The sequence below is a fragment of the Lutra lutra genome, chromosome 11 (assembly GCF_902655055.1).
Source record: "Lutra lutra chromosome 11, mLutLut1.2, whole genome shotgun sequence".
In the NCBI taxonomy this organism is placed as follows: Eukaryota; Metazoa; Chordata; class Mammalia; order Carnivora; family Mustelidae; genus Lutra; species Lutra lutra.
In genome coordinates, this window is record NC_062288.1 from 91,018,899 (window position 1) to 91,044,834 (window position 25,936).

Below are 25,936 nucleotides of genomic sequence, written 5' to 3' on the forward strand. Positions count from 1 at the left end.
CCCGCTGTTTGTGTTCCCTCTCTCACTGTCTTTCTCTCTGTCAAATAAATAAATAAATTCTTTTAAAAAAAAGTATCTGACTTCCGACTCAGGTCATGATCACAGGGTCCTGGGATCAAATCCCACATTAGGCTTCTTGCTCTGCGGGGAGCCTGCTTCTCCCTCTGCCTACCACTCCCCCTGCTTGTGCGCGCGCGCTCACCCCCTCTCTGATAAATAAATAAAAGCTTTAAAAAATAAATAAATAAAAACATTCAGTGTAGGAGACCTTTTATAAGTGTGTGTTTATTTTTTATATTACTAGTTTTATAGTGGGACATAAGCGAAGTAATGAAAAGAACAAAATAAAAGGAATCCTTTCCATTATTAAAGATGAGAACCCATTGCATTAAAAACTAAAAGGGATCTTAGTCCTCATCTATTTAATCCGATGTTTCACAACCTTGTTTTAACCCAACACATCTTTTTTAAATGACAAATACTTTCATAATGTCTCATTTATTAGCCTAAAATGAAATTCATAGGTAATATAACCGGCATATATGCATGGTTTTGGTTTAAATCAAATATAAAATATAAAAAGTACAAAGAAAGTAATTTATAATGCAGTGATTTCTGTTCCAATATAAATGCTCAAGCATAACCATTCTAGAAAATATAATCAAGTCATAAATCAAGTGGCTACACTTATATGTAAAATCCCTATGAATGTGAAAGCTACAACCGACACAGATATGGTATTTCAACCACCTCTGGTGGACAATACTAATCTATCCTCAGTGACCACTATAGATAAATTTCTAAAATGTTCACTTTTAGAATTATGTAAAAATAAAAAACAGCTCTGTGTTCATATGTAAAAATAGGTCAGATTTTAGGTACAGATAGTTATACACAGGATTTTCATCTACAGTGGGGCCTTTCAAAGTTATGAGGGACAAAATAATTTTTCATTGAGGAACGTTTTGCAAGAGTCTCTGTTCCCAGGCTCTGCTCTCTAAAGGCCAATAATACCTGCTAGAGTATCCAACACTAGGGGGCAATACCACACCTGCTGAGGGTCGTTCACTCCTGGAAACCTAACAGGGAAGAAATGCCATTTCCTAGGTCACTAACTAATTAGTGCCCTCTCATGCCAGTGCTCCTTTTACTGCTTTGTATTACCAAGTTTTCATATATATGTATGTATACATGCATATCATTTCACTTAGATTTATCCATATAACATGTAATTCTCATACCATTTTAAAAGTTAATTTACATTAAATTCTATTACCTGACTTTCAGGGTGCCTGAGTGGCTCAGTCAGTTGAGTGTCTGCCTTTATCTTGGGTGATGATCCCAGGGTCCTGGGATGGAGCCCCACATTGGGCTCCCTGCTCAGTAGGGAGCCTGCTTCTCCCTCTCCCTCTGCCCTTCCCCGTCCACTCATGCTCTGTCTCTCACTTTCCTTCTCTCTCAAATAAATAAATAAAATCTTTCAAAAAATAAAATAAAAAAGAGAAAAGGAAAGAACTCTATATTGGCCTGAAAGAATGTCCATGATATATTGTTTGGTAAAGTATAAGTAAGCTGGGTGGCTCAGTCACTTACGCCTCCGACTCGATCTCAGCTCAGGTCATGATCTCAGGGTCATGGAATCAAAGCCCTGTGTTCAGGGCTCTGGGCTGGGCCTGGAGACTGCCTAGGATTCTCTCTTTCCCTTTCCCTCTATCCCCCTCCCCCGCCACGGCTCGTGTGCATGCATGCACTCTGGCTCTCTCTCTCTCTCTCTAAAATCTTTTAAAAAATAAGTAAATTACAATTTATATAATGTATATAATGTATATATAATGTTATATAATGTAATTCATTTTTTAGAAATAAAAAAGTATCCAAAAATATGTGAATACATTTTCATCCAGCACAGAAAAAGAATGGGAAGATATGTACCCATCAAATATTTGCTGTGTGGTTGGTTACCTTGAGGAATTGCAACTGGAAAGCGGTGGGGGGTAGAATACAACGCTTTCTTTATAAATTGCTATATTCCTTGATTGTTACATATATATATGTATATATATATATATATATATGAATTACTTTTAAGCGTTTTTTTAAAAATAGAAGAACACTCCACTGTGTGGAGAATGGATAGGAGAAAAGCAGGAAGGAAAATAGAGCAAGTAATTTAAAGAACATTTTCGTTATCAAGGTGGTGGTTCTGGGGGCGCCTGGGTGGCTCAGTGGGTTAAAGCCTCTGCCTTCGGCTCAGGTCATGATCCCGGGGTCCTGGGATCAAGTCCCACATCGGGCTCTCTTCTCAGCGGGGAGCCTGCTTCCTCCTCTCTCTCTGCCTGCCTCTCTGCCTACTTGTGATCTCTGTCAAATAAATGAATAAAATCTTAAAAAAAAAAAAAAAAGGTAGTGATTCTGGTTGAGGTGACAATGAAGTTAGCAAAGAGGTAATAAATTCAAGACATTCTTTGTGGGCCCTTGGGTGGTGCAGTTCGACTCTTGGTTTCAACTCAGGTCTGATATTAGGGTTGTGTGATTGAGCCCCACTGCGCTCTGTGCTCTCACTCAGCTGAGAGTCCGCTTGGGTTTCTCTCTCCTTCTTCTCTTCCCCTTCCCCCTGCTTGTGCGCACGTGTGCGTGAGCTCGCGTGCTCTCTCTCTCTCTCTTTCTCTCTCTCTCTTGCATAAATAAATAAATGCATCTTTTGAGGGTGGGAGATATCTTTGGCCTTGGTGATGAACTGGGTAAGGGAAATGTGCTTATAAATGGCTCTTGGATTTTCTGCCCTAAATGGCCTTGCAGATGGTGACTCCTTTGATAAGAATGGTGAACATTCAAACAGCATCTGGAGAGAATGAAAACAACTTAGAGGAACTACAGGATTGCAGGAAAGTAAGGATTGCATGTTTGAAATTAGAGAACTTGAAAATGATGGCAATTGTATTTTGTTCAACTTAGTGATTTTTCTCTAACAAAGGTTATGTACTTGGGTTTTACCACAGCAGCCGTGGATAGATGGGCTTATCTAGGCTGAAGAGAATGCAAACAGGGAAGGGTTAATGGGCAACCAGCACTATGGGTTGTTTCCAATTTTGTCAACCTTCATAAATCATTAATATATGGATATTTTAAATAAATAAAATTTCCAAGTTACTCTTGGGGTATAGTCTCAAATGTAAACCTACTGGGCCAAAGGAAATGATCAGTTTTATGACCCTTGTCATGGCCAGGTTGCTTTAATATTAATGGATATCAATACCACTTTGTTTGGGGGGCCTTTTTTCCCAAAAACCCATTTACTCTGAGTTTTATCTTTCCTCCTTCATTTTAATTATTTAGTGAATAGTGGAGTGCTAAATATTGAGTGTTGGTAGGGAGGAAAGCACTAAACACCTCCAAGATGTTGGGCTTAAAAAGGGAAGACAGAAAACAATAAACAAAGTTAATAGCAAAAAAAACAAAACAAAACTCTACTTCCGTGTTGGCAAAGTATTAGGAAAGACAAAGAACAGAGTAATGGAACTATCAGGAGGAGATTTACTTTAGATTGGAAAGCCTCTCTAAAGAGAGAACTTAATCTAAAATTAAAACGTTTAGAAAGGATCACCCATTTAAAAAATGGCCCGTGCCAGGCCAGGAGGCAGGAATGAGTTAGCATATTCCAGAAACGGAAAGTTAGCCTGTGAGGCTACGGCATCCAAAGACAGAGTGGTAGAAGATGAGGTTAGGGAAGAAAGCAAAAATCCAGATTATCTGGGGTTCTACATGGAATTTGGACTCCATTCTAAGTAGAGTAAGAGACATTTGAACAGTTTGGAGCAGAAGAGTAATGTAAATCAATTTATCTTTTCAAAAGATCAGAGTGGCTACCCTGTAGAGAATGGATCGAAGATAAGTTGCAAATGTGTAAGTGGAGAGACCAGTTAGGATGTTAATACAGAAGTACAGCCTGGAGATGATAAATGGCTTAGACTAGGGCAGGGCTGGGGCTACTACGGTCAAGCGAGGGAAGTCTTCACCTTGGGCACAACATTCAAGCAAGCACCAAAAGATGTAGGAACCAAGGTAAATAATATTTTGAGATAACATTTTTAAAAATCAAAATTAATGCAAAAAACTCCACGACGAGGAAAATGTTAAAATCAAAAATAGAAGATCCAACCCTAAATTTAGAAAATGCTGCCTCACTTCTTTTCTCTTCCCCCTAAACCTGACCCTGGTTCCAATGAAATTTTATTAACCAAAATAGGTGGCTGGCCCACAGGCTATCATTTGCTGGCTTAACTTTTTTTTTTAAATCATTCATTTAAGAGGAAATACAAATGGCTCATTGATATATTACCCCACAACCAAACAGTTCCACACCTGGGCAGGAGCGGTATATGTATAATGTATATAAATATGTGTGTGTGTGTGTGTGTGTGTGTGTGTGTGTGTGTATTTATGTGTATAAATCTGACACCTGTATGCCAGGAGACTCAAAGGCAGCATTAGTTGCAGTAGCAAAAACCCTGGAAACAACCCAAACGTCAATCAAAGTGGAATGCATAAGAGTAGTTTAATATGGTGTAATTCTATACAGAAAAAAAAAAAAAGAAAAGAAAAGAAAGGAAAAGAAAAAGAAAAAAAAGAACTATAACTACATATTTCAATTTCAGAGACTGATTTTCTCTCTTTTTTTTTTTAAGATTTTATTTATTTATTGGACCGACAGATAAGTAGGAAGAGAGGAAGGCAGAGAAAGATGTGGGGGAGGGAAGCAGGCTCCCTGCTGAGCAGAGAGCCTGATGCGGGGCTCAATCTCAGGACCCTGGGATCATGACCTGAGCCAAAGGCAGAGGCTTTAACCCACTGAGCCACACAGTCCCCCTATCTCTCTCTCTCTCTCTCTCTCTCTTTTTGAGATTTTATTGATTTATTTGACAGAGAGTGAGAGAGAGAGCACAAGCAGAGGGAAGCAGCAGAAGGAGAAGCAGGCTTCCCAGTGAGCAGGGAGTCTGACTCAGGGCTCTATCCCAGGACCCTGGAAGGCAGATGCCCAAACAACTGAACCACCAGGCACCCCTGATTTTCTTTTTAAATGGGCTCCATGCCCACTGTGGGGCTTGAACTCATAACCCTGAGATTAACAATCACATACTTTCCTGACTGAGCCAACCAGGTGCCCCTCAAAGAATGATTTTCAAAAGAATATATAGGGCAAAGGAAGAAAGTCACATAGGAATACATATGATGGTTAACAGTGTGATACATTTTATACAGAGTTCAAAAATAGGCAGAACTAAATAATATTGCCCAGAGATACATAGAGTTAAAATTACAAAGAAAAACAAGGAAACATTTTACACAAAATTCAGCACTCGGTTATCTCTATGGGGACAAAAAGGACCATGATCTGGGAAGGTTATGCAGAGAACTTGGTGTGGTGTGTTTCTTGATGGATCCTGTAGGCACACTGGTGTTCATGTTAAGTATTATTTTTAAGAGATGCAAATACATTTTGTACTTCTTTGTGTGATATGTTTCACAATGAAAACAATTATATTATTCAAGGACATACTTATCAAAGAATTGAATTAGTAGTCAGGTTTCCCGTCCTAAAAGACACTAATATTTTGTAGACATGAATATTTTGCAATCGTTCAAGATATAGATAATATCTCTCTTATTCAACTTTCCTTACTCAACTTTTAAACTTATGGAGATAAATACAGTATAATTTACCAAATCCATGGATTAAAATAGAAAGTACATATGATCGTTCTAATAGATGCAGAAAAAGCTTTCAGTAAAAAGTCAATGCTCAATGATTAAAATTTACATTTTTGCAAACTAGGAATAAAAGGGAACTTCCTTAATCCACTAGAAACCTAGAGCAAAAATTACCCTTAATGGGGGAATTTCAAAAGCATTTTCTTTAAAACATGACAAGAACGTTCACTATTACCATAGTAATGGATGGTGTAGCCGATGTAAAAAGACATAAAAAGGAAACAAGAACAACAACTAGGAAGAAAGAGAAAAAACCTCTCATTATATATAGATAGTATGATTGTCAATGGAGAAATTCCAGAGAATATATGAACAAACAAAACTAAAGAGATTTCAGTAAGGTTGTTGGTTTCATCATCACCCTACAAAAATCAATAGCATTTATATACATATCAGCAATTACAATCAGAAACAATTTAAAAATGCACATGACAAAAAATAGTAAAATTTGTTAAGTTTGGGGAATGGGTTTTTAACCCCGTGGGCTTTCTGGCTTTCCATAATAGCATGAAAGATGATTCTGACCAGCCTTTCCTTGCACACATAGCACTTAGTGTTGGATAGTATACATGCAAAATAAATTGGGTGGGGAGAACATTCTAGAGATGCAACAAAGCATCATTCCTCATTATCCCACATAGACATATGCTGAATTTAAGCCTGGCATAGACTGGTATACCCTTACAAAAAAGGGAGGGGGGAAGGGGTGGCCCCAGGACCACACTCCTGTGATGTGGTAAGTATATACAGAGAATGGGATCAGGAGACATCTAGGCAATTATGTATAACAAGAACCTCCTGGTTGGGAAATGACTGTCAGCAAAGAAAAACTTCTGGAGCTCAGGTTCTAATAATGGCCCTTTTTTGTGTTGCGAAAACACCGATCTGGTGAGCCAGCTTCTTGCTAGGCTACTTGCATGATCAGCTATGGCCACAGAAGTGCTGTGTAACAAATGACCCCAGAAGTGCAGTGTCTTAAAAGAATTATCTTTTGTTTTCTCTCAGGCAGCTGCAGGTCAGCTGAAGTTCAGCATATCTAAAATGGGCTTATCTGAGTGGCTCTGCTTCAAGATGCAGATCCAGCTGGGGTTGTCTCCTCTGCGGGTTCAGCTCAGGATTGCTTTCATTCGTGTTCATTCTGGGGCCCAGGCAGAAGGGCGGCAGCTTCCCGAGCAAAGTTCTTCTTAGGATACTGCAGAGATGCCTGAGGGCCGGCCCAAATACGCAAGCACATGGAAAGGCCCTCCTTGTACCACTTTGTCAACATCTCAGTAGTCAAAGCAAATCACATGACCAAGCTCCAATCAAAAGAACCAGGAGGTAGACTCCTCTCATGGAGGTTGAGTGGAGTGAATATTTGCTGAACCATCATCCAATTTACCGTGATACTGAAAGAGGGACCATCTAGAACTCTCTGTCTTCACTCTACACTCTACTTTCTGGTTCTTGGGAGCTCTTTAATAGAAATCATTTTTTTCCTCTCACTAAAGACCATGAAAAAGAATCTGCATAGGGGCACCTGGGTGGCTTGCTTGGCTAAGCATCTGCCTTCAGCTCAGGTCATGATCCCTGGGTATATCATGTCATGAACAAGCCCCACACTGAACTCATGCTCTCTCTCGCAATTTCTCTCTCTCAAATAAATAAAATCTTCATTATTTTTTTAAAGATTTTTTTATTTATTTGTCAGAGACAGAGCAAACAGGAGTGACAGGCAGAGGGAGAAGCAGGCTCCCTATCGATCAAGGAGCCTGATGCTGGCTTTGATCCCTGGACTCCAGGATCATGACCTGAGTGGAAGGCAGATGTTTAACCAACTGAGCCACCCAAGCATCCCTAAATAAAAATCTTAAAAAACAAAAAAAAAGAATTTGGATAAATGCCAGAGTGTTTACTAAAAAGCACTGAAGTCATGATAATATAGTGGGCTTTGACCTGGGAAGGAGTTGGAGCTTAAACTCCTTTGAGTTGAGACCATTTCTGTCCAAGGGGCCTTTGCTTATGCAAAAGGAAAAGAATTTAATTTATTTTTTTTTAAAGATTTTATTTATTTATTTGACAGAGATCACAAGTAGGCCTAGAGGCAAGCAGAAAGAGAGGAAAGGAAGCAGGCTTCCTGCTGGGCAGAGAGCCCGATGTGGGGCTCGATCCCAGGACTCTGGGATCATGACCTGAGCTGAAGGCAGAGGCTCTAACCCACTGAGCCACCCAGGCGCCCCAAAAAAGAATTTAAGAGACAAGCCTGCCCTTGGTCAATGGTCAAAGGTAAGTCTTTTGGGTGCCAAAGATAAAGATCCCCTTCTTGTTTAATATGCTGAAGGAATATTGCTTTTACCCTAGGGCCATTAGTTTACTTAAGGGGAACAGCTGAAAAGTGGGGCAGCTTCATGGAACCTGGAGCTAAAGGAATAGGGGTTAGAATTTAACCTTCCGCACTTGACTGGGAACCTGGAATGCCGTACTTCAGAAGGTAAGGGCAGATACTCTCCAGCAGGTCATGGAGGTCACTTGATCCTGCCCTTGGCGGCTAGTCCCATCAAGTTCTTGGTAGAAGGAAACAAAAGTTCTCTGGAGAAACCCTACATTATTGTAGCTTTTAATATATTCTTAAAAGTAATGTTTAAAATAAAATGTAGAAGAGGGGCACCTAGCTGGCCCAGTTGGTGGAGCATGTGACTCTTGAGTTGTGAGTTCGAGTCTCAGGTTGGGGGTGGAGCCTACTTGAATTACAAATAAATAAATAAATAATAAATAATATAAAATGAAATGTCTAAGAAACAATAAGAAATTATGGAATACATTTCAGGTCAAGATAATGCAGGATTGAGGGGTGCCTGGGTGGCTCAGTGGGTTAAAGCCTCTCCCTTCGGCTCAGGTCATGATCCCAGGGTCCTGGGATCGAGCCCCGCATCGGGCTCTCTGCTCAGCAGGGAGCCTGCTTCCTCCTCTCTCTCTGCCTGCTTCTCTGCCTGCTTGTGATCCCCGTCTGTCAAATAAATAAATAAAATCTTTAAAAAAAAGATAATGCAGGATTGAAACCCAGGTGCTCACCACAATGAGCTGATCATTAATGAGCCCTTTTTTTCTCTCTTCTACCTATGGGTCTCACTACCCATGCTCCCTCACATCCTATTACTTCTTTGAATCTCCCATGTAACTACTTTCACCCAAGTCGGCTTCTGAAGGATTGCAAACTAGTACAAGAGAGGGGCCCCTGGGTGGCTCAGTAGGTTAAGTGTCTAACTCTTGATTTTGGCTCAGGTCATGAGCTCAGGATCGTGAGAGAGAGCCCTGCGTCAGGCTTAAGATTCTCTCTCTCCCTCTTCTCCCCCATTTTGCATGCACATTCTCTCATTCTCTCTATAAAATAAGTAAACCTTAAAAAACAAACAAACAAAAAATATTGGGGCACCTAGGTCGGTTAAGCGTCTGCCTTCAGCTTGGGTCTTCATCCTGTGATCCTGGGGTCCAACGCTATGTCAGGCTCCCTGTTTAATGGGGAGCCTGCTTCTCCCTCTCCCCACTCTTCTTGCTCTCTCTTTCTCTCTCTCACTGTTTATCTCTCTCTCTCAAATAAATAAATAAAATCTTTAAAAAAAAACCCTAGTACAATTATACAATCACATAACCCCCACCACAATCAAGATATAAAACTGCCCTCACCCTAATAAGTTTCTTTGTGCCTCTTTGCAGTCACGTCTCCCTCCCGACCCTCAACCTCATGCCGCCGCTGACCTGCTTTTATTACTACCATTTTGCTTTTTACATATTTTCGTATAAAATGGAAAATTTAATTGATTTTTTTCCGTCTTGTTGATTTTATTGCATGGAAGTTAAAGGAAATTTATTTTATCTGCTTGAAACTGTTGACGTCATCCAAGAAGTATCCTAGAGAGACTCCCATTTGTGTCTACCTCTGGGATTCACGGAAGTCTGACACCTCCTGGAGACAGGGACGGCCACCAGAAGTCTATCTATAGAAGATCTCAAGAAATTTCCTGAGAAGTGAGTCTTTGGGAAAGAACCTGGCATATAAGGTTATAACAAAACCTTAGTCATTGGAGGACCAGAGGATATTACTGAGTCAGTCATGTTTGTTACTCAGATCTGTGTCCCAGTTCGGCCCTCTCTATAAAATCATATCTGAGTAATACGGAAACCCAAGTGCAGGTGTGTGTGCTGGGAAGAAGAGGAAATGTGAGCTATGAGTCAAATACGAAAGAGCAATTTCCCTAAAATCTCTGTGTGACATTGGTATACAAGCATCATGTTTACTACTCATTCATAAAGTGGGATATCCAAAGCACACTTGCCCAGAATTCAGAGGACCTTTGGCACCTTGACAAATCCAGCAACCCTGCCACGGTGATCTTTATTGAGGAAGGAGGTGGCAACAAGGGCAAATGACAGCTTGGCGAACACCAGCAGCGTGATGGGCACATGCACGTGGTTTGGCAGGAAGCCAAATCCTCAGCTCTTACTGCCCCTGGGGGGTGGAGGTGGTGTCTCGGAAGTAGACCAGATAGCCCAATGATTCAGAATTTGGACTTCTGGGCACGTGGGTGGCTCAGTTGGTTAAGTGTCTAATTCTTTATCTCAGCTCAGGTCCCTCATTGGGCACCTCGCTGAGTGTAGAGCCTACTTGATTTAAAAAAAAAAAAAAAAAAAAAAGCATTTGGACTTCAGAGACTGGTCCGTGCTGAAACCCCAGTGTCATTCTATCCTACCAACATGGGGTGCCCTGATATGCCAACTATTGGTAGATGTCTGAGCTTTAACAATTCTTTTATTCCCTCAAGAAATTCTTATTGAGGATCTGCCATGTGTCAGGCATCCATGAGGATGTGGCCATGAGCAAAGCAAACCACTAATGGAGAGAAGTGCCAAGGCTCAAGTAAGTCATTCTGCGCTGGGAGCACCGAGACTCATTCAGCCTGCTCGTGGTGTCTTACTATTTCCAAGTTACAGACTCCTTGCCACCTGCCACCAAGCTCTCCCTTTGAACAACTGAGTTTGGAATCTGCAGCTCTGACCTGGATAGTTCCATCGGTTTCTTCTTGAGTCTCTACCCTTCCCGTCTCCTGCTCCCCTTCTCTGAGAGAGGGGTGTTCAGACATTTATCCTCCTACAGCCCAGATAACTTCATCAGAAGGGACAGGAGAGAGAGAGAATCCCCAGAGAGACCTGTGTAACCCTAAGTACCTTTGCTCTGCTTCTGTCTTTTCTGATCTTCTGATCTTACAGGAAGAGACCAAGGCTGTAGTTCAGTGTTAGAGGTTATCCCATGTAGGACCCCGGTTCTGGGGCTCTCCGGCTCTGTTCTTGTTTCTGTGAGAGGCTGGCTCCAACTCAGGTTGTTTTTGTCATTTTCACTGTATAGGGTTCCTGAATGCCAAGAACACCCCTGACCCTGGCTAATATAAGTGGGAAATAAATTTATTAGAAGGATATTGGATGACTCAGAACTGGCTGGGAAATGGAGAACCAGGCTTAGAAAACGGACAGGAACCAGGGGACAGGCAGCTGGAGCAGTCTGGTTTAAAGGACAAACATGGCAGGCATCATATCATCATCATTGTTCTGCATGGCTCCAATGGTACCGTTGTATCTGTTGCATACTGCCGCAGGTAGAATCTGACTAACTCCTCCTCCTTGCATCATCCATTGAGTCCCAGAAAGAGCATCTCCTCGCAGGGCCTAGGTCACATGCCTGAGCTTTAGCAGCCCAGAAACTCAGGCAAAACAGATGGCGTATTCATTGGTTGCCCTCAGCTTCCCCTGGCTGATTCTCCCCCAAGTGGGAGGAGAAGGATTGGTCATAGGTCAAGATGTAAAATCATATTTGGCAAGAGGCTTCCATGGGTTTCGTGCTGATCCTGTTTGAGCCCATCATTGTATAGCCATCCGTCAGATATTGTTATTTCTTTTTAATTCAATAACTGTTTTTAGTTCCGTGTGACTCCCTTGCCCTCGTTCGCACCTCTCACTTTGCCCCATTTCTCTGCAACCTTATTTGAACCTATTTATTCTGCTGTCCTCATGACTAAGACCCTTCCTGTAGCCTTCATAATTTCAAATTTGTAGTCTTGTATTCTGTACTTTTTCCATCTTTAAGGCCTTTGTACACTGGAAAAATCTGTGCACTTGGAGCTCAGGTTATCTCTTTTCAACCATCCTGTTCTGCTATCTAAACACTTCACTTAATGTGTAAACCATTCTACTGATAGAGTAACTCATTCCAAAAAATTCAGTTTTCCTTTACATATTACAAACCTCTAATTTCTGTTATAGTTCATTATTCTCCTCAACTACTAGAAATTTATTTTTTTCCCTTTTTAAAAAACTTTGGAAATAACTACTCTAAAAAAGGTTTCAAAGAATTTTCTTGGGGTACCTGGGTGGCTCAGTCAGTTAAGCATTTCCCTTCAGCTCAGATCATGATCTCAGGGTCCTGGGATCGAGACCTGCACAAGGCTCCCTGCTCGGTGGGAAGCCTGCTTCTCCCTCTCTCACTCCCCCTGCTTATGCTGTCTCTGTCTCTGTCTCTCTCAAATAAATAAGATCTTTAAAAAAAAAAAAATAAGAGCAGCTTTATTTCCAAAAAAAAAAAAAAAAAAAAAGAACCTTCGTTTTCAGTGTTTACCTGATGTTATTTTCCCTGTAAAAAGAAACACCTGTGGTTTATATGTTTAAGTATATTCTTTTCAGTATTGTTTGTAACAGCAAAATATAAGTTCTAACCATCCAAAGATAGTGGACAGGCTAAAGGTATTATGACATATTAATATTGGAAGTCTACAGAGTCACATAAATGAATGATTCAGATCTGTATATATAATGGTATGGAGCCTTGCCCATCATGTCCTGGTATGAAAAAAAAGCAGGGAACAGAAGTTTATGTATGGTATGTTATCATTTGGGAAAAAAAATATGTATGCAAAGAATATCTCCAGATGGATATACAAGAAACTAGTAATAGTGATTCCCTTTGGAGAAAGAATCCGTTGGCTCAGGAGGTAAGATGAGAGGGAGAGATTCTTTGCACAGTACACTCAATGTGGTACCAAAATAAAATAAATTCCTTCTACTGGGAGAAAATCCAGACACAGAGACAAAGACTATAATAATTTATAATTCATCTGGAAGACTTTGAAAAACTATTCCATTTAAAGACTTTTGGTTTGTGGTTTAAATATTTTCTGATTTCTCCTCTGGGTTTGATTGCCACAAAAACTTTGGGAAAACAGGATTTTTGGCTTCACTTTATTTCTCTGGAGGAGGCTGATCTGCATTTTTGAAGAGCCATTCTAGAACAGAGGGGATGGATATTGGAACTGCATCTTCCCTTCTCTGTTACTCTCTCTTCAACAAGTATTTACTGAGCACCAGCAGGCCCGTGAGGCCCAGTGGCACACATTCAAGTGGCCTGCATGTTTCATACCCGGATGAGAATAAAGTGGGAGAAAATATACACTTGATTGATCATGATTAATTCTCGTTCCATTGTTCAGGGTACAGTTCTGGGTGATTTTTCTCATTCCAAGTCCTTGAAATACCAATAAAGAGACGTAAGAGTAAAAAGAAAATTCCTTATATGTTCAGGCACATTTGCTTCCCAACTGTGCATTTTTTTTTTCTCCTGGTATTCCAGTAGGTGGCAAAGGGTATTTAATAAATGAGGATCCTGGGGCGCTTGGGTGGCTCAGTGGGTTAAACCTCAGCCTTTGGCTCAAGTCATGATCCATGATTTGGATCAAGCCCCGCATCGGGCTCTCTGCTCAGCAGGGAGCCTGCTTCCCCCACCCTCTTTTTGCCTATCTCTCTGCCTACTTGTGTTCTCTGTCTGTCAAACAAATAAATAAATAAATAAATAAATCTTTTTAAAAAAAAATGAGGATCCTATTTTCATGGCATAAGCTTATATAGAACAAACCAAGTATATAATCTATAAAAATGTCATAGTAGAAGTTTCCATTTAAATATTAAAATACGTATGTTTAATTGTATTTCAATCGTTTTCACAATTTGCTTGGAATCTGAAGAGATCAGCAAAATAATGCAGCATGATTGGAAATAAAATAAATCTTTTAACCTTTTTTCCCCCCACATGGCATCTACTGACATCTTGCAATGCTGTGAGAATTCAGTTCTCTAATTCTTTTCCAAAGATTTAGACAGCTATTTCCACCTTGAGACATTTGTAGAGACTAAATAAAAAGCAGAGCATCTGAGACAGAAATATCTGGTACTTCACACATCCGTGTTGCAATTGTAATGCAAAGGCCAATGAAAAGTAACAAATCCAAGCCATAAAGAATGCCATGAAGAAACCACTAGGAAAACTACTTGACCGCAAAAGTCTAAGGAACAGCAATTCCAGATTCCATAGTACATACAGATAGATAGATTATGCATTCATTCATACATTCAAGAACATGGGCTCCAAAGTCAGACAGCCTCAGTTATAATCTTGACTTTGTTACTTATTGCTAATGTGACCTTGTTCAAATTACTCAACTTTGTGTCTCAGTCTCCTTATGTGTAAAATCATGCATACCTCCTAGGACTTTTATTTTTTATTTTTTATTTTTTTTAAAGATTTTATTTATTTATTTGACAGAGAGAGATCACAAGTAGATGGAGAGGCAGGCAGAGAGAGAGAGAGGGAAGCAGGCTCCCTGCTGAGCAGAGAGCCCGATGCGGGACTCGATCCCAGGACCCTGAGATCATGACCTGAGCCGAAGGCAGCGGCTTAACCCACTGAGCCACCCAGGCGCCCAGGACTTTTAAATATCGGCTATTTGCACAGTACCTGACACAAGGTCAACATTATAGAAGATCTTGTGAGATTAATAATTATTTGAACAAGCCTGCATTGAGCAACTACTATGGTCCAGGCCCATTTACAGTGGTAAATGAGCGAGTCACAGCCTCTGCCTCCATACCTTTGAGGCTATGGAGAAAAACAACTAAATATGTGATTAGAGAAAATGTGAGGAGTGTTTGAACAAGGAATGTATAAAGTGTTACACTTTACATCTCTAGCTTAGGTCAAAGCAAAGTGTGGCTGGAAGAGGCAGTACAGTATGAGGGTTAAGTGGCTCTGGGAAGTCCAGCTCTCTGGCTTTGTATCATGGTTCCCAGCACTTCCTACTTGTGTGACTTTGAACAACTTACTTAACCTCTCTGTACCTCGGATTTCTCACCTATAAAATGGAAATCATAATTGTACCTGCCTCTTAGAGGCAGGATTAAATGAGTTTTATTTAAAATATTTAAACAGTACCTAGAATATGGTGAGCACTCTAAGTGCTTATAGAAGTGTATTAATAGGGACACCTAGGTGGCTCAATGGGTTAAAGCCTCTGCCTTCAGCTCAGGTCATGATCTCAGGGTCCTGGGATTGAGCCCCGCATCGGGCTCTCTGCTCATCAGGGAGCCTGCTTCCCCCCGCCTGCCTACTTGTGATCTCTGTCTGTCAAATAAATAAATAAAATCTTTTTAAAAAAGTGTATTAATAATAAATAGTACTTGAGTATTACGTATTATTACTTAATAATTATTATCACATAATGAAAATAGGATAATAATATGATATTCTTATAGTTCATCTTGTCTAGCTCTCTTCTTTAGTTTTACCTCCCTTTTTATGAGACATGCAAAGATTTTAGAGCATTATGTTTTACCTGCGTCTTTTGCCTAAATCAATTGTATAACTAAAAGCTTCCTCCGTGCTTCCTCTCCTTTTAGGTCTGGCTTTTAGTACAGGTTGAAAGGGACATTTAAAATTCTAGAAGCTGGAGAGGTGCTTGGCTGACTCGGTCAGTAGAGCATGTGATTCTTGACCTTGGGGTCATGAGTTCAAGCCCCACATTGGAGGTAGAGTTTACTTAAAACACTAGAATCTGAAGCCATTGCATGTACAGATAATACCCGCATGCCTTATAATGTAATTTGGCCATTCCTCTTCTGGAAAGAGCACTGAACTTGTAGTCAGAAGACTTGGGTTTTATGCCGAGCTGTATCACTCTCTGGATGCTCTTGGGCAAGTCACTTAACTTGTCTGAGCTTCAGTTTTCTCATCTGTTAAAATTGGAGAATAATAATTCCTCATTTACCTAGGTGGTATAAAGACACATGAGATAATGTATGAAGGAAGGAGGACTTCATAACTTGCAAAGCTCTGTGCAATTAGATACGCGGTTAATCTCATATGTGAAATGTCAAACAGTCAAACTCATAGAAGCAGAGAGTAGAAGTGGTTGCTGAGGGATTGAGGTGTACAAAGTTTTAATTATGCAAGATAAATAAGTTCTGAAGATCTGCTTTACAGTATAGTGCCTCTAGCTAACGATTTGCTAAGAGGGTAGTTCTTAAGTGTTCTTAACACACAAGTAACAATATAATAATGATAATGGAGGAAGGAGGAAACTTTGGGAGGAGATGAATATATTTATGGCCTTGATGGTTTCACAGATACATACCTATCCCCAACCTCAAGTCGTAGACACTAAACATGCACAGCTTTTTGCATGTGAGTCATACCTCAATAAAGTGGTAAAAAAAAAAAATTAGAAATGCAGCACATGCATTTGCTTCTTATAATATCTGATCTAGTTTTTTTTTTTTTTTTAAGATTATTTATCTACTTATTTGAGAGAGAAATAGGGAAAGAGAGAGCAAGCAGTGGGGAGAGGGAGAAACAGGCTCGCCACTGAACCAGGGACCCAATGCAGGGCTTAATCCTAGGACCCCGGGGATCATGACCAGAGCAGAAAGCAGAGGCTTAACCGCTGAGCTACCCTGGTGCCCCTTGATCTAGTTTTCAACACATCTGGCCACTCTCATGGCCCATTCCTGTTGCCCAATAAATCTGCAGACATCTGCCCCAAAACTTGGGCTACTTACCTCAATTCCAGATCAATCTAGGAGCCCACCTAGAGCTTAAATTGCAAGAGGGGTAGGTTTGTAGGTATGGGAAAGAAACTAAACTTGCTTTCTTCTTTTTCTCCTCTATATCCTGGAAAATCCTTGATCTACCCATTCAACAAAAGGAGTGGAGGTAAGAGGAGTTTTTCTTCCTGTCCCTTCTCTGTATTTTTAGGGTCCTTTATATCCATCTGTATCACATGGAGAGTCACAGAGCATTACGGTTATGTGTTGATCTCCCTGTTACTCCCACAGACCTCTTTTTTAAAAATTATTTGTTTTTCATGGTGGGTTCTCGATAAATGTTTGTTGGATTGAATTTACCTGAATGGAATGTAACACAATCGAAGCTATTCAGGGCTCAGAACATATTTCACACACACAGATCAAGTGATTAATTCAAAAAGAGTTTCAAGGGGGTTAAAAATAGAAAGCTGGATCCAGGCAGTTTTGTTCAGAGACTGTTGGAGGGGGTAAAACAGCTCTGGCTGCAGGCTAGGGTCTTTGTTATGAGAAAAATGCAAATACAAAGAATTGCAAAACACCGCTAGGGAAATGTCTGGGTATTTTTGAACCTTTGGCAAAGATGAATTTCTGTCTAGAATACGTGTCCTTCCAGTCCCTCATCTCTCTAATCTTAGTCATGGCTTAACCCAGGAGCACGTAATAAATAATCAAAATTTATAGAAATATTTTTCTAAGCCCTGTTTGTCTTGAAATTATGACCTAGCAGTTTCTTCCCCCACCAATAATTCTGAAATTAACATGGTATATCAATACGTAAGCGGCATGTCTTGGCTTTGCTACCGGAGTTTTGCTTTAAAATATTGCCTCTCACTATCAGACTTGAGTCATTTTGGTTCATATTCACAGAGGTCCTCTAATAAATAGTTTGTCCGTGTGAGAAAACGACTACATAACATTATTTTAAAGGCATTATGCTTTGTTTAATTTTGTTTTTAAAATTGGATAGGGAGACTATTTGGATTCTTAAAGAAATTTTTTTGAACCATTTCCTGAACTTCACCAGCAATAAAAAAAAGTAAGTAAAATGCGATACCATTTAAAAAGAAAATCTTCCTAATAATATATGTTTTAAAATAGTAATAGTTGGGTTGGAGAGTCAGGTACATTCTGTGGCAGAAATGTAAACTCTTTAAAACAATTTTACTCTAGCTATTGAGAGTATTTAAAAAATTCATGCAGGGTTGCCTGGGTGGCTCAGTCGGTTAAGCATCTGCCTTCAGCTCAGGTCATGATCCCAGGGTCCTGGGATCGAGCCCTGCAACAATATATATTTCTTATATTTTTATATACATTTTATATATTAAATATGTATTTGTATATTTAAATATATTTATATGTTTATATATTTAAATATATTTATATACATATTTTGTTTTATATATTTAAATATATTTTTTATATTTAAATATATATATTTATTTGTTTTATATGTTTAAATATATATTTTTACATATAAATAATATAAATAATATATTTTTATTATAGTATATATTATATGAAAATACATTTTAATATATAAATAATATATTTTGTATTTCTTAAATCTATATTAATATCTATGTGTCCAAATTAAATTTGTCCAAATAAATTTGTCCAAATAAAATTTATCCAAATAAATTTTTCCAAATAAAATTTATCCAAATAAAATTAAATCAAGGTGTTGGCTGTAGGATTGTGACAAATCTCAGTTTTTATTCTTTGCACCATTCTGTGTTTTCTAAATGCTCTTTTATGAGCATGGGTTATTGTTATCATCAGAAAAAGATCATTGAAAATTATGGAGCCTCAGTGAACCTCAGCATAGGGATGAAATATTACACATGGTTAGATGGGGTGAGTGACAGAGTAAGAAGTTTGTCTAAGAAATTCTTGCTTGGAAAGAGCATCTCAGAGGATCCAGGGATCAGAGTTCACCTTTGCCAGTTGTAATCTAGAAAATATTTAAGTGCTATAAACCAAACTCATGGAAGAATCAGGTATGAGCATGTTTAAAAGAATTGGGAACTTGCTGACTTAGCAGGAGACATGGTCATAGAAGAGATCACTGAATATCGAAGGAGGGTGTTAAAAACAGCTATTAGCTCTGAAGCTGCACAGAGAGGCAGAACACCATCTTCTACAAAGATTGGCCAGGCACCCAGACAAGTCCTATACCTCTGTGCAGGAAGGCAGAAATTAAGTAATTAATTTTTTTTTTAATTAACATATGTATTATTTGCTTCAGGGGTACAGGTCTGCGAATCATCAGTCTTACACAATTCACAGCACTCACCATAGCAAATACCCTCTCCAATATCCATAACCCAGCCACCCCATCCCTCCTGCCCCCTCCCCTCCAGCAACCCTCAGTTTGTTTCCTGAGATTAAGAGTCTCTTATGGTTTATCTAGTAATTAATTATTCTTATTCTCATTCATCTATTTGTTTATCCAAGATATTAAGCACTTCTCAAGTGGCGGGCACTGTGCAAGTCCCAAGGGATATACTGGTGAATAGTATACCAAGAACCACACTTGAGGCTGAACAATTTGGATTTATTAATTCATTGCTGTGCAGGAGAACACCATGGGGAGCCATGGGGCATTTCAGTAAGAGGGTATTAGAGGACTTGGGGTTAGGTTAGGTAATTTGGGGAAAGGTCTCAGGAAACAGAGATTTAGTCTGTATTGGTGCTTACAGGAAATAGAGGTGATTCTATGATTGGACATATCAGTATATCTTATTTATAGGGAGGTTACAGCTGTAATTAGGAAAGAAGTAACAGTCACTTATATTAGCCGAAGGGAAAATATTTGGTATTTTGTACCTTGGAGACTGTTAATATTTTCTCTGTTCAGATATGATTATGAGTGGTTTGGTTTTGATCTTGATTCATCACAGTCACAAAGTGCCCTTATCTCATGTTGATGCTGTGTATTATTGTGCTATAATTTATGCTCATTGGGAATATATCAAGACCTGGCTGCGAGGGCCGGGCCAGTTCATAGCAACACCAAGTCCTAAGTGATAACATCAGGTCAGTTCCTGGGTATCAGGGGACTGCTTTTCTCTTTCTCACAAATAAATAAATAAATAAATAAATGTAGAACTTCAGATTATGCTGAGCACCATTAAAAAATGAATAGGATGGGGCGCCTGGGTGGCTCAGTGGGTTAAGCCGCTGCCTTCGGCTGAGGTCATGATCCCAAGTCCTGGGTTCAAGCCCCGCATCGGGCTTTCTGCTCAGCGGGGAGCCTGCTTCCTCCTCTCTCTCTGCCTGCCTCTCTGCCTGCTTGTGATTTCTCTCTGTCAAATAAATAAATAAAATCTTTAAAAAAAAAAAAATGAATAGGATGCAATGGTAGAGAATCAAGGTTGGGATGGGATCCATCCACACAGGTTGGTTGAAGAAAGCTTCTCTTAGGAAGTTATACATCAGTCAAGACCTGAAGCATGTTATGTTTGCTTATGTTTATGTAGACCCTGGATCACAGTGTAAAATGTATTTTTTCTTTTTTTTTTTTTTTAAGTGAATACCACACCCAATGTAGAGCCCAACACAGGGCTTGAACTCATGATCCTGAGATAAAGACCTGAGCTGAAATCAAGAGTTGGATGCTTAACTGGCTGAACCATCCAGCCTCCCCTAAAATATATTTCTTGTATTTTTTATTATGGATTGCCATTAAAAAAAAAATTGGAAGCCATTGCATGATGAAGATAACATGGGTAAAAGAGGGGGAAGAGATTAGGTCCCTTTCATACACATACACAAGGAGCTCCTGTTTTAAGTATTAGGTTGATCAATGTAAAATCATTGATTTTCATTTTGACCAATAATTTCACTTGATTCAACTTAATACAGTGACACACTGTTAAAGGTTTTAGCAGGGGAGTGCCAAGATGATTTATTCTATAAAAAGACCACCTCGGCTGCTGTGTGGAGGGTAGCTGGGAGGCAGGTGAGACCAGTAAGGAAAAGGTCGGTAAAGATGTCATTGTTGTGAAACAATCCTGTTCTGATACTCAGTCTTCAGACTGGCTGGTTTGGAAATACGTTTTGTTAATTACCCATTAGAGTGTGGGCAGTAGGGAATTGACTCATGCTTAAAAAGAATTCATTAGGGGCGCCTGGGTGGCTCAGTGGGTTAAAGCCTCTGCCTTCAGCTCAGGTCATGATCCCAGGGTCCTGGGATCGAGCCCCGCATTGGGCTCCCTGCTCAGCGGGGAGCCTGCTTTCTCCTCTCTCTCTGCCTGCCTCTCTGCCTACTTGTGATCTCTGTCTGTCAAGTAAATAAATAAAATCTTTAAAAAAAAAAAAAAAAGAATTCATTAAGGGGCGCCTGGGTGGCTCAGTCAGCATCTGACTCTTGGTTTCAGCTCGGGTCACGATCTCAGGGTTGTGAGATCAAGCCCCACAGTGGGCTCTGCACTTGGTCTGGAGTCAGCTTGAGATTCTCTCCCTCTGCCCCTCCCCCTGCTTATATGCTCCCCCTCTGTCTCTAATAAATAAATAAATAAAACTTAAAAAAAAGAATTCATAAGAGTATGATAATAGTAAAATCAGAATGTTAATTTATTAATCCACGGTGAGAAATAAAACTATCAAACAACTGAATACTTATAATCATTGATTAATGCCATCTCCTTTATGTGAGGAACTAAATTCAAATCAGTAGATTGTTTGATAAGAATGCAAGGAATCAGAGCAAGCGGAGTCAGAGCCACTGGTAATGAACTTTGTTTACATGACCTCTAGTTGGAAATACATTTTGCCTGAAGACCTAGTTTACACTACACAAAATAGAGCTGAAACAAAATTTTTACAAATCAGAACATACTCTTTTTACTTGTAAGACACTGATACGTTCTGTTATATATATTTTTTTAAGTTAGAAAAGTTGAGGTGTAGGCCCAATACATTTATTTTAGGATCTACTAATGGGTCACAAGTTGCAAGTTCAAAATTACTCTTTTTTTTTTTTAAGATCTTGTTTATTTATTACAGAGAGAGAAAAAACACAAGTGTGGGGAAGGACAGAGGGAGAGGGAGAAACAGGCTCCCCACCGAGCAGGGAACCCACTTGGGGCTCCATCCCAGGAACCTGAGATCATGACCTGAGCTGAAAGTGGATGCTTAACCGACTGAGCCACCCAGGAGCTCCTGAGTCGGTTCATCTTTTTTTTTTTTTTTTTAAGATTTTACTTATTTATTTGACAGAGATCACAAGTAGGCAGAGAGGCAGGCAGAGAGAGAGTGGGAGGCAGGCTCCCTGCGGAGCAGCAAGCCCCATGTGGGGCTCTATCCCAAGGACACTGGGATCATGACCTGAGCCAAAGGCAGCGGCTTTAACCCGCTGAGCCACCCAGGTGCCCCGAGTCGGTTCATCTTAATGCTAGCTGGCATCACACTGTGATCATCTAGGTTGGGATGGTGCCTTAACAGTAGTATCTCTAGACTCAGGGTGAGCCTGTAGGTTGCCCTCCACATCAACCTGGCTTTCATGTCTCACAGCCTTAGGCCATCTCCCAAGGCTCCATTCCCTGTTGTCCTCTATCTCAGCCCCCTTGTCAGCCAAAGTCGATTTCCAGGTCTCTGTCTAGCTCCTGGGTAATGAGCAGTATCTGCGTGAACTGCCTCCATTCTTTTTTTTTTTTTTTTTTAAAGATTTTATTTATTTGACAGAGAGAGAGATCACAAGTAGGCAGAGAGGCAGGCAGAGAGAGAGAGAGGGAGAAGCAGGCTCCCCGCTGAGCAGAGAGCCCGATGTGGGGCTCGATCCCAGGACCCTGGGATCATGACCTGAGCCGAAGGCAGAGGCTTTAACCCACTGAGCCACCCAGGCGCCCCTGCCTCCATTCTTAACCTTGTCTTCTCTTTACCCTTCTGAGTCAAGCCGGAGGAAAGGGCATTGAGGGATTGGAATCTCCTCCAGGTTCTAGGAAAGTACAGCTTCAGTGGAAAGGAGTGGGCCTGGCCACCCATGCCCGTACCTCAGCAACTGGTACTTCAGACCAACCAGGCTACCTTTGGGACAGGACATGGCTGCTGTAAGGTCAACGTCCCCGGTGCAAAGCTGCCCAGCTTCGAGGGCTGCGTGTTCTCCCGGATCGTTCCCTGTGCCCGGTGAGCCGCGGTGTTCTAGAACCTCTCCATGGCATCCAAGATCACTTTGAATTGTGTCTGGTCCAATGCAGGAACTCATCCTGGAGCATGTAGGACGAGGACACCTATAGGGTGTTCTCCACCACCAAGTCTTGCTATAGAGAGAGCCCTCCCGAGCTGGCTTTTCCCCGAATGAAGGGCATCGAGGACTTGGCAGGGGAGCCAGGTGCCATCGAAGAACTTGTGGCCTGAAGCCACGCCCCAGCATTCTCCAGTTTGCTTGGAAGAAGACAGATACCGCATGGAAGCCTTGGCTTTGGCCAGTTTTTTTGCGCTCTTTGACCTCAGGCTCTGCTGGGGTTTCCCAAGTACAACTGTTCTGTAAAGTGTCTTAGAAAGGTTCAAGAACAGGTTTAACAGTCGAGCTTGTGGTGTTGGCACTCCCGGGCGTCTCTGTCATTGAGGATTCATCGAGCCCAATAAGTAAAGGATTGACTGGATTTCATTGGAGCAGTGTGAAAGTAATATTTTATATAGGAAGATGCCGTGCCTTGATAGTCAAATATATTCAAAGACACTTATCTTCCTAAAGCAGTTTGTCTCCCTAAATAAGCTTTCTCAGAGGGTGAAGTGTCTGGCCAATTGTTTTTTAATATTTGATCAACAATCTATTTAGTTCGCACTGGACATTTTGGATTCTGTGTGCATTTGCGATGCTAAATAGAACTTTGTAAGTGAGAGAAATGTGCGTGTCAGGATGTTTTACCTTCTCATTCTTTCGGGGACTCAGTCTGGTGGATGAGTCTGTCTTATGTGCATTGTCACTGGTGTCAGACTTTCTTTGGAGCTTATTTGAACTCTTGAGCAATGTAACAGAGATTTAACGTGAAACAGCTTATAAAAAAAAGTTTTCCTTGCGAATTCACCATTCATTCATTCAGCTGTCCTTTGAACCAGGTGGTTCAGCTAGTTGCTGAAAGTTAGCTGGAGAGGAAGTTGGTCTCCTCTCTCTTATTCTTTAGCGAGTTTCATTAAACAGTTAATTTGCCAAATTATTAATCTGAGAGCAAAATTAATCATGATTATAAGACTAAAATAGTGATTGCATGGAATGGTCATTTGCAAGAAATCCTGTCTCAGTCCGTTCAGGTTGTTACAGCGAAATACGATAGATTGAGTGACGTACAAACTGCCAAAATTTGTTTCTCAGTTCTGGAGGCTCGAAGTTCAAGCTCAGCGTCCAAGCATGGTCAGGTGAGGGTCCTCTTCCAAGTTGCACATTTTTCATTGCATCCTCATCTCCCGAAAAGGGTGAGCTAGCTCTCTGGAGCCTCTTTTGTAAGGCTATTAATACCATTCACCTCCTAATACATCACATTGGGAATTAGGACTTAAATACATGAATTTGAGGGAAAACAAACATTAAGACCACAGGAAATCCTAAGACACAGAGTACAAATGTGTTCTAGAAATTGGAAGACCCGAGTCCAATCCAGAGACAAGAGTGTATCCCAATCTCATCAAGAGGTTGCTGCTTGAATTAATTCTGGGGGAAAAAAATGAACAATAAAACAAATTAAATAAATTAAATAAAGTAAAAATTTGTTAACAGAAACAGAGTGGTCTATCTTCTTGGGAAAAGAAGAGCAAAAGACTTAGATTTGAGACTGTCAGTGTCCTGTGGAGAGAGCACCTGGGCTAGCTTATCAATTTCATTAACAGATATAAAGCTATGTGAGTTTTCTATTTTGGAAATTTGTCTGTTAGGGAAAACTGACTATTTTATTTATACTGTCAAATGTATTGGCATGAAGTAATTCATAGCATTTCCTCACTGTCACTATCTTTTGTTTTTAAAATGTATATAATTAATTTATTTTTTCAGAGTGTGTGAGTGTATGCATGAGCACACAAGTAAGGGGGAAGGGACAGAGGGAGTGGGAGAGAATCTTTTTTTTTTTTGTAATTTTATTTTAATTTTTTTTTCAGTGTTCCAAGATTCATTGTTTATGCACCACACCCAGTGCTCCATGCAATACGGGCCCTCCTTAATACTCACCATCAGGCTCATCCAACCCCCCAACTCCCACCCTTCTAGAGCCCTCAGTTTGTTTCTCAGAGTCCACAGTCTCTCATGGTTCATCTCCCCCTCCGATTTCTCCCAATTCACTTCTCCTCTCCAACTCCCAGTGTCTTCTGTGTAACTCCTTATGCTCCACAAGTGAAACCATATGGAAAGAGAGAATCGTAAACAGGCTCCATGCCCAGTGCAGAGTCCAGCCTGGGGCTTGGTCTCAGAACCCTGAGATCATGACCTAAACAAAATCAAGAATTGAATGTTTAACCGACTGAGCCACCCAGGCACCCCGACATTGCTATCTTTTAAATGCATGTGGCATCTGAGGGGCGCCTGGGTGGCTCAGTGGGTTAAGCCGCTGCCTTCGGCTCAGGCCCTGATCTCAGGGTCCTGGGATCGAGCCCCGCATCGGGCTCTCTGCTCAGCAGGGAGCCTGCTTCCTCCTCTCTCTCTGCCTGCCTCTCTGCCTGCTTGTGATCTCTCTCTGTCAAGTAAATAAAAATAAAAAAAAAAAATCTTAAATGCATGTGGCATCTGAAGTGACACTTCCTCCTTCTTGATACTATGTTTGATTTGTGTTTTTCTCCCTTTTTTCTTGATCAACCAAGCTAAAGATTTATCAATTTTATTTTTTTCTCCAAAGTACAAATGGTTGATTTCATTGGCTTTCTCTTTCTTTTTCTATTTGATTAATTTTCACTTGTTTATTGTTTTCTCCTTCCCCATATGTTTAGAGACAAAATTTTTATTCAATTTGACGTACTTTTAATATTGCTTGTGATTTTTTTTTTCCTAGCTACTTCTCGATATTCTTTCTCTCTCAGTCTAACTCTGCCTTGTATGCTGACTTTTTTCTCCTATACGATGAGCCATTAAACAAATATTTGTTGATCACCTGCCATGGGGTATTACATATGGTTCTAGGTACTTAATGATATAGAACTGTCTACTTAAAAGGGTTAATTTTAAGTTATGTATATTTTATCACAATAAAAAATAATGAGGGATTCCTGGGTGGCTCAGTCGGTTAGGTGTCTGCCTTTGGCTCCG